General features: G+C 46.5%; 1 non-coding gene across 1 annotated transcript; it reads left to right on the top strand.

Moving 5' to 3' along the window:
- Positions 1–7,392: 7,392 nt before the first annotated feature.
- LOC144688174 (U4 spliceosomal RNA) lies at positions 7,393–7,533 on the top strand. The gene has a single exon (XR_013578367.1). It is a non-coding gene; the product is annotated as a U4 spliceosomal RNA (small nuclear RNA).
- Positions 7,534–9,983: the final 2,450 nt, after the last annotated feature.

Raw genomic sequence — 9,983 nt, 5'->3', positions numbered from 1 at the left:
CATTGCTCGGGGTATAAACCACTAAATAATGAGAAGGACGTAGAAGAACAAATCTGCAGGGAAATTACAGAAAGGTGCAGGCCTTAGAGTAGTTATAATGGGGGACTTTAGTACCCCAATGTAGACTGGGACAGTGGCAGTGTAAAGGGTGGAGAGGGGCAAAAGTTCCGAGATTGTGTTCAGGAGAATTTCCTACAGCAGTATGTCCAATCCAACAAGAAAAGGCACACTGTTGGACCTGGTTCTTGGAAAAGAGGTGGGCCCAGTAGATCACATGTCAATGGGGGAACATTTAGGAGACAGTGATCACTGTATTATATGTTTTAGGATGACGATAGACAGAAGAGGGCGACAGGCAATCCAGAGTAAGAGTATTTAACTGGACGAGAGCTGACTTCGATGGAGCAAGAAGGAGCTGGGCCAGATAGACTGGAACGAAAAATTGGCAGAAAAAACTATAGCTGAACAATGGGCTATCTTCAAAAAAGAATTGGTTCGGGCACAGTCAAGGTATATTCCATTGAAAGGGAAAGGTAGGGCAAACAAATCCAGAGCTCCCTGCATGAAAAAGGAGATAGAAATTAAGATAAAGAAGAAAAAGTGCGCTTATGATAAGTGTCAGGTAGAAAATACAATTGAGAACCAAGGGGAATACAGAAGGGTCAGAGGGGAGGTGAAAAAGCCTATTAGGGAAGTGAAAAGGGATTATGAGAAAAGACTGGCAGCCAACATAAAGGGGAATCTCAAAGTCTCCTACAGACGTATAAATAATAAAAGGGTGGTAAAAGGAGTAGTAGGGCCCATTAGGGACCTAAAAGGGAATTTATACATGGACAAAGGGGCCATGGCTGAGGTAATAAATTAATACTTTGCATCCGTCTTTACCAAGGAAGTAGATGTTACCCAGGCCATGGTAATAGACGAGGAAACTCTGTCATTAGAAGGGTTCAAAATTGATAAGGAGGAAGTGTTGAATCGACTGTCGGTACTTAAAGTTGACAAGACACCGGGACCGGATGAGATGCATCCAAGGATACTGAAGGAAGTGAGAGTAGAAATTGCAGGGGCACTGGCCATAATTTTTCAGTCCTCCCTAGACTCAGGGGTGGTGCCTGAGGACTGAAAAATTGCAAACTCACGCCCTTGTTCAAATAAGGTTGTAAGGATAACCCAGCAATTACAGACCAATCAGTTTAACTTCAGTGGTGGGCAAGGTTCTAGAAACAATTGTTCAAGATAGAATTAGTAGTCACATGGAAAAATATGGGTTGATAAGGAAGAGCCAGCATGGATTTCTAAAGGGGAAATCGTGTTTAACTAACTTGCTAGAGTTTTTTGAAGAGGTAACAGAGAAGGTCGATGAGGGTAATGCTGTTGATGTGATGTACATGGATTTCCAAAAGGTATTTGATACAGTGCCACACAACAGACTTGAGAAAAGCTGTTGCTCATGGAATAAAAAGGACAGGAGCAACGTGGATACAAAATTGGCTGAAAAATAGGAAGCAGAGAGTAATGGTCAATGGATATTTTTCAGGCTGGAGGGAGGTTTGTAGTGGAGTTCCTCAGGGGTCGGTATTGGGACCCTTGCTTTTCCTGACATATATTAATGATCTAGATCTTGGTGTGCAGGGGGCAATTTCAAAGTTTACAGATGATACAAATCTTGGGAATGTTGTGAACTGCGAGGAGGATGGTGTGAAACTTCAAGAGGACATTAACAAGTTGGTGGAGTGGGCTGTTGGTGGCAGATGAAGTTCAATGTGGAGAAGTGTGAGGTGATGCATTTTCGTGGGAAGAACATGGACAGACAATATAAAATAAGGGGTGAAAGTTTAAGGGGGTGCAGGAGCAGAAAGACCTGGGTGTATATGTTCATAGGTCATTGAAGGTGACAGGACAGGTAAGCATATAGTATCCTGGGCTTTATTAATGGGGGCATAGAGTACAGGAGCAGGGAGGTAATGCTGAATTTATATAAGACACCCGCTAGACCTCAGCTGGAGTATTGTGTACAGTTCTGGGTGCCACACTATAGGAAGGATGTGAACACATTGGAGAGAGTGCAGAAGAGGTTTACAAGAATGGTTCCAGGGATGAGAAACTGGGAGGTTGGGACTGTTCTCCTTGGAGTGAAGAAGGCTAAGAGGAGATTTCATAGAGATGTTCAAAATCATGAAAGGACTGGACAGAGTAGATAGGGAGAAGCTGTTCCTACTCGTAAAAGGATCAAGAACGAGAGGGCACAGATTTAAAGCGATTTGCAAAAGAAGCAAATGTGACGTGAGAAAAAACTTTTTCACACAATGCGTGGTTCGAGTCTGGAATGCACTGGCTGGAAGTGTGGTGGAGGCAGGTTCAATCAAGGCATTCAAGAAGGCATTAGATGATTATTTGAATAGAAATAATGTTCAGGGGAACGGGGAAAAGGCAGGGCAATGGCACTAGGTCATAATGTTCATTTGGAGAGCCGGTGCAGACACGATGGGCCGAACAGCCTCCTTCTGTGCCATTAAAATTCTGTGATTCTCCCATTTCCTTCCCTAAAGAAGGCACTTTCACCCTGATCCTGAAGTCAATGAAATTCCACAGACCCCCTGTAACACAAGTATTTTTGACGGTATCAAAACTAGTAATCAAATTAAAAATTATATATCTCTTATTTCTGTTTTACCTAATCAGAAACTTGCTGCTGAGAAAGAATTCTGGGAAGACATGGAAGCACCCTTGAAAAATATACATTCATGTCATGGTTAATGTTCATCCTGGTTCAATCATATAAACTGACTAAACAGTGATTGATGATGTCTAAGTTATATTGATGTTAGTAGACAGTTACTGTGAGATTAGTGGATTGTTACTGTGATGTGGGTGGATTGTTACTGCGAAGTGGGTGGATTGTTACTGCGAAGTGGGTGGATTGTTACTGCGAAGTGGGTGGATTGTTACTCTGAAGTGGGTAGATTGTTATTGTGAGGTGGGTAGACTGTTACTGTCAGGCGTATAGTATCTAATACTGGAGTCCACTACCACAATCAACTATTATCATGACACTTTCCTTTTCTTTAAAGAACTTTTATAGAACTCAAGTACACAAAGTCTCTTATCTATTCTTTCAAACTCTGTTTTGATCAGTCTGTTTTGTCTTTTACTCATCTCTGTATCTCTGTGGTTTTTTTTCACAATTCTTCCACTGGATGTTCTGAATGGTGACAGAGGTGATTTTGAAGGATAAGGGGCCTTCTCCAGCTCTGTGTCACTATCACCTCTTGGATAGTTTTCAGGACTCTCAGGCTTTGCCTGCTTTTCTGTTGCTTCACTGGCACAGTCTGGTTTTTGATCTTCAGCTACATTTTCTGGTTCAGAGCAGGGTTGTGTTTCATTTATTTCCATAAGAATTTCCGGTTTCTCCTGTACTGTTGTCCGTTTGGAGTCTGCACTATGTAAGACTTTGGTTCTCCTGTGATTCCTGTGACAACAGCAGGATTCCAGATCCCTTCATGCTGAATCCTCACTGTCTGTCCCATGTTCAGGTCAGGCAGAGATCAGGCGCCTAGATCAAAGTATTGTTTCTGCTTCTGCTGTCTCAGTTTGAGCAGGTCCTGCACGCTGTAGCTCACTGACCTTGGAAATAATAGTTGGGGTGCATTTGGAAGCTTAGTTCTTATTCTTCTCCCCATCAGGAGCTGTGCTGGAGATGATCCAATGCCCTCTAATGAAGTATTCCTGAAATCCAGCAGAGTCAGGTCGGGATCTCTTCCACCTGCCTTTGCCTTCTTCAACAGGTGTTTTAAGGTCTGCATGGTACGTTCCACCATTCTATTGGATTGTGGATATTTGGGACTTGACCTAGTGTGGCAAAACTCCCAGTCCTGTGCAAAACTCAGTGCCTGAGAATTGTGTACTGTTATCTGAGATGAGTACTTCAGGTATGCTGTGGCAAAGAAAAATTGATTTTAAATGATTTATCACAGTGATGCTCTTACTATCATTTCTCAGCAGCACAGACTCCAAAGGTTTGAGTAATAATCTACTGCTAGTAGGTACTCACTGTTGTCAAATGTGGACAAGTCCACTCCAATTTTCTGCCAGGGCCTCTCTGGAACACTGCGTGATTGAAGTGGTTCTTTTTGTTGCGTCTTACTGTACTTTTGGCACACTGCATATCCATTCACCATTTCCCCGATTTGTGCTCCCATTCCAGGCCAATACATTACACCTTGAGCTCTTCTCCAGCATGTTTCTATGCCAAGGTGACTTTCATGTATGCGCTGCAACATTTCTTTCCTCAGTATTGCAGGAATTATCTTTTCTCCCTTGAAAAGTATTCCTTCTACTACATGAAGTTCTTCATGAAAGTTCCAGTATTCTTGTACAGTAGAAGGGGATCCACTCCGATGTGTGGGCCAGCCAATTTGCACAATCTGCTGCAGTTTTCTCAGGGCGGCGTCATTCTTGGTCACTTCCCTGATCTCTTCCAGTTTGGTTACAGCCACAGGTAAGTTCTTTGTCAGCATGTGAACCTGTGCTTCCATTTCTTTATCCTCTTCCTCTGTGATGGGTAGGTATGCACGTGACAGAGTGTCTGCGATGTACATTTCCTTGCCCGGTTTGTATTTAACTCTGACCTGGTACTTCTGCAGACACATTAACAATCTTTGGATTCTTGGTGGTGCACAGTTCAGGGGCTTTTTAAGCGTAGCTTCCAAAGGCTTATGATCAGACTCTACCTCCACGTTTTTGCCACAGACAAACTGGTGGAAGTGTTCTAGGCCAAACACAATTGCTAGCGATTCTTTCTCCATTTGGGCGTACCACTGCTGTGTTTCAGTCATTGCCTTTGAAGCGTATGCCACTGATGCCTCATTTTGCAAGAAGACAGCTCCCGGGCCAGTCTTTGAAGCATCCGCTGAGATCTTGACTGGCTGACTGACATCGTAGTACTTTAACACTGGTGCCTGGGTCAGTGTTCTCTTCAGACTGGTCAAAGCTTCCTGGTGACTTTGTTCCAGTGCCATTACACATCATTTTGTAGAAGTTCTCTGAGAGGTGCTGTCAGGTCTGACATGTTTGGAATGAATTTCCCAAGATAGGTCACCATTCCCAAAAACCTCTCCAAGCCTTTCTTACATCCTGGGGGTGGCATGTTCACAGCTGCTTTGATTTCACTCAGGTCCGGCTTCAGTCCATCACTTGCTAGCACATGTCCCAAGTATTTGATTTCATGAAGACCTATTTTGCACTTTTCCTCCTTCAACTTGAAGTTCCTTTCTCTAGCTCTGCCCAGCACCTGCCTCAGTCTGTGGTCGTGTTCTTCTCGTGAGGCTCCCCAGACCAGCCCATCATTGATATAGGTTTCCACACCCTCTAACCCTTCAAACAGCTGCTTCACTGTTCTGTGGAACACCTCCGGAGCTGAATTAATACCAAAAGGTAAGCGTAAAAACCTGCATCGCCTGTATGATGTGTTGATGGTACAGAGATAGGGGCTGCGTTCATCCAGCTTGACCTACCAGAAGCCTGAACACGCATCCAAGACTGAATAGTATTTAGCATCAGCTAGCTTACACGTGATCTCTTCTACTGTGGGCAGCTGGTAGTGCTCTCTTTGTACTGCCTGGTTTAAGTCTCTGGGTTCCAGACAGACTCGCAGATTCCCATCTGATTTTTCTACAATTACAATTGGATTAACCCACTTTGTCAGTTCTCTCAGTGCCATTTGTGATTCCACAAATTATTCTATCTCCAAATTCACACGATTTAGCTTGTTTTCTCAGCTCAGTTACGTACTAACTAATGTTGTCACTGCCTTGCGTGCACGTAAAAAATCGGAATCTTTCATACATGATGTTTTTCTTGGGGCTGCAGTAGGCTTAGAATTTTTCCATTATTTCTTTCAAATCATTTCATTTCTCATCACTTTCAAATGTGAATGTGTTATAGACTTCTAGGGCTGCTTCCCCTGCTACATGAAGAAAGATGGAAGAATGTACCTCAGGATCTTTTTTATCATTGCCCATCCCTGTGAGGTACAGCTTGAATCACCGCCAGAACCTCCTCCAGTTTTCGACGAGATTGTCCTCCAAGTTGAGCTCTGTTGGTGGTTTCAGAACCTCCATTGTTAGGTTTAGTTTACTTCTGACATCATGTCTTGTTTTTTGTTTCAACGATGCACACAGGCCGTCGACATTGTAGCTGAGCTAACTTTATTAATAACACATTTTCATAACATAAACATATATCTGCAGTACCTGAATTCTATCAAGACTGGTTCCAACATGTGTTATCTGACCTTCAACTCCCAGGTCAGGCAACCCCCTATCTAGTTCAGAGTACCGTATAGTATCTAATACTGGAGCCCACTACCACAATCAACTATTATCATGACACTTGACAACACCGTGGAATGATGACTCTGTGGCTAATTAGCGGTTTCGAGTTCCTCGGGCCCTGAATTGGCCTTGATAGAGACTCAGAGCTGAACAGTAAAATGCTGTGCTCTGGACACTGTAACCTTCAAAGATCAGCATTAAATCAAAATTAAATGGTTTCCGCTGTGGAGACAGGCGCTATTGATGGGCTCCTTAAAACCCCCTGACAACGCCCCCCCCGCCCCCCAGTTAAGAACCCCTACGCCAAATGACATTGATATCCATATAATATAAAAGCAAAATACTGCGGATGCTGGAAATCTGAAACAAAAACGTAAATAGCTGGAAAAACTCGGCAGGTCTGACAGCATCTGCGGAGAGGAATAAAGTTAACGTTTCGAGTCTGTATGGCCCTTCTTCAGGACATTGACACTGATATCCAGTTGGCCTTTTATGATGACCCGGCAGGGTCATGGCCACTTTTACTGACACTGCTTTTCATTTTCCTTTTTTTTTTAAAGCGAATTCAAATTGTTGAATTGTTTCGAGGCATCTTAACTAATGTTCTCTGCATTGTTAACCTCTGGAGAAACACAAGACTGTCATCAGACTCTGACATCCAGCTGCCTGATCTAACAACCCATGTCCTCCTGAAGTTCCTTAAATTTCTCTTCACTCTTTCACACATTCCCTATCTTAGTGTTGTACACAACATTTGACATTGTATCCCCCAGGCTAAAGACGTACCAGTTATGTGTAAAGAAAATGTATATAAAGAACATCTCTGAACATTAAGGGACAATAAGGATGAAAGCCTCTGGGTTGAATAATATGCGGTGAAATCAGGCCTGTACTGAACCCACGCCATTACTCAGCACGATGATGTCATCATGCAGGAAGGTGATAAAACGGTGGGCGGGCCTAAAAATCAGGAACCCGTCCACGTTCTTCAAATTGATTTAAATTGGTTTGCTAAGCTTGTTAAAGTGGCAATTGGCTGGAGCAATAGGTGTCGGAAACGAGCTTTGCGCAGTGGCTGTATCGTAGCCGATGAGGTTTAACCGAGGCGCGATTATTGCTTATTGAAAACTTTCCCCAATACCCCGCTTTGACGACTTGAAATATAGTCGGCAACGGCAATTTTTGACAGTCTCTGCGGAGACTAATAAATCAAATAAAATAAAATGTTTAGAGGTTGAGGTGCACACCAGGCAGGGATCTCGTTGTTTTACACTGTGGGTTAAAAGTCACCAGCTGGCTCCTTGGTTTGACTTCAGCAGTTCAGGCAGCTGTGAGTGCTGCTAGAGTTTGCTATTGGAAGCAGGGCTTTGAGGGCACCTCTGCTGTTTTAAGGCTTCACTTAGCCTGCACAGAAGTGCAGTTAGTGCCAACTCTGCATCTCAGCCTGTTCTGTTGTAAGAACATGGAGATTGTGATTTCTGTACGGGACACATCATCCAGTGAGGAGGAGGAGACTGAGAGGGAGAAGGCCAGATAGATGGACAGAGCCAGGATGCCCTGGTGGTGCATGAGGGTGGCAAGACCAGCGCTGGAGCAAGTGGCTGATGGAGGCATAATGCTGCAACCATGGAGACGCAGAAGGACTAATGCTGCCAATCGAGTACATAGGCAGAGAATGAGTTACCCCCAGAATGTCCAAGACACAGTGTCGGAGAGGACTCTGAATCTCCAGTGCCACACTGACCTCTCCCTGTGAAATGCTGCCTGGGGCGATAGCTTCCAAGGGCAGAATTTCTCCCTTGTCGGGGAGGCATGGCGGGCAGGCCTGGGAGCGGCCGCAAAAGTGACCACTGCCCGGGATCAGGGCCTGACCGCGATTTCACGCTAGCAGGCAAATTAAGGCCCGCCCAGCATGAAATACGGCTCTGCACTGGCCAGGAAGTAGCGAGCGGGGGAAGGGACCTGTCAGCCGCTGAGTCCAATGGCAAACCGGTGGCCGGTATAAAGGAGGCCCAAGTAGCCCCTGGAAGGCTGCCAGGGAAAGGCCTCTGGATGCTGGAGAGACTGACGATGGAGTCGCATGTGTCAGCAAACACCAGGCCGGAGGGCAGGTTGGGCAGGCACTTGGCCCCCCTCTACTTCTCTGATGAGTGTCTCGCCATCCTCCTGGAGGAGGTGGCTGCCAAGAGGGACACCCTTGTCCCCAGAGATGGGAGGAGGAGGGCACCGCACCTCACCAACAGGACATGGGAGGAGGTGGCAGCCCTGGTCAGCAGCCACAACTTGGTGCGGCGCACATGGGTGCAGTGCCAGAAGTGCTTCAATGACCTGCTGCACTCAGGAAGGGTGGGTGCTGTGTTGGCATGGGTCAGTGTGCAGATGTGTTAAGGTCTGGCCTCGCCACCCCCCCACCACCCCCCACCTGTGGAGCTCAGTCTGAGAGCCACTGTCAATGGAGCTGGCCAAGGGGGTGAGCCCTGGCTGCTTGGGCTGAGTGCCTTGCAGCTCGAGGGCCATGACTTGGATGTGCCCTGCGAGGTGTTCCTCAGCTGGGGTTGGCCAGGCTGCGATGGCGCTGCAAGTAGAGAGTGGACGATTCAATGCTCCTCTGCCCTTTCAGGAGAAGACAAACCATAACCAATCAGAGAGGTCACATGCAGTTGGAGGCCACGCCCAACCTGCTGCTGCTGACCAGGTTTGAGCAGGACGCCCTAGAGCTAGAGAGCCCGCACATTCCACGTGCAGCCAGGTGTGGAGAGGAGGGGGTGCCAGATGAAGGTAAGAGTGCAGTGCACAGAGGTGAGAGTTTCGGATTGTGCAACCATTCTAGTGTAGTCCCTTCACTGATGGGAGCCTCAAACCTGGAGTTTAAATTGATCATTGAAAGATGATGGCACCTGATGCAGATCTCCATTGTCTCACCAGGGTGCCTGGCATGTACAGCGACAGTGTGATAACTTTAACTAGTGACGTGTCCTTCTTCTCCCTTTTAGATTCGCCAGCATGTGATCGCTCTCTGGACCCCCAAGAGCCACCCCTGACACCAGAGGACCACAGGGTGACCCTGTGACCTGCATCACACCCGCTCTCTGAACCAGGCACCAGCGCAGATACCAACACCTCGTTGGGCATTAGTTTGGTGGCTAGAATATTGGAGCACAGCAGTGAGGGCTCTTTGCACTCGCTTGAGGTGCAGGCAGAGGCAGAGAGTGCCCAGGGCACCAGCAGTCGGAGGACCAGGATGATGCTGAGTCGAAGGCAGATGATGTGCCTCTGGAGTTGTCCATTAGGCAGCAGACGCTGGATGTCCAGTGGGATGTGCGGGATGTTCTGGCAGAGATCCATGCAGGTCTGTGTGCCATGGTCTCCATTATGAAGGAGTCCATGTGGAGCGTGAACTCTGCATTGACCCTCATGGCCGAGCACACTGTCTCCTCCATGGAGAGAGTGGTGACTCTCATGGAGAGGCAGCTCCAGGGACAGAATGAGGGGTTCCTGGGGTTGCGCTCAGACACACAAGCCCTCACATAGGCACTGAGCTCAGGTGGTCAGTGTCCATGTGGGAGATGGATGATGCACCCAGTATCCCAGCGAGGTGCCCGTCCATCAATGGTGAGCAGGGAGGTCCAGAGCGACCTCACATTGGTGCAC

The sequence above is a fragment of the Cetorhinus maximus genome, chromosome 12, assembly GCF_964194155.1.
Source record: "Cetorhinus maximus chromosome 12, sCetMax3.hap1.1, whole genome shotgun sequence".
Lineage (NCBI taxonomy): Eukaryota > Metazoa > Chordata > Chondrichthyes > Lamniformes > Cetorhinidae > Cetorhinus > Cetorhinus maximus.
Note: the sequence above shows the minus strand (reverse complement) of the source record. Positions and strands in the feature narration are given on the sequence as shown.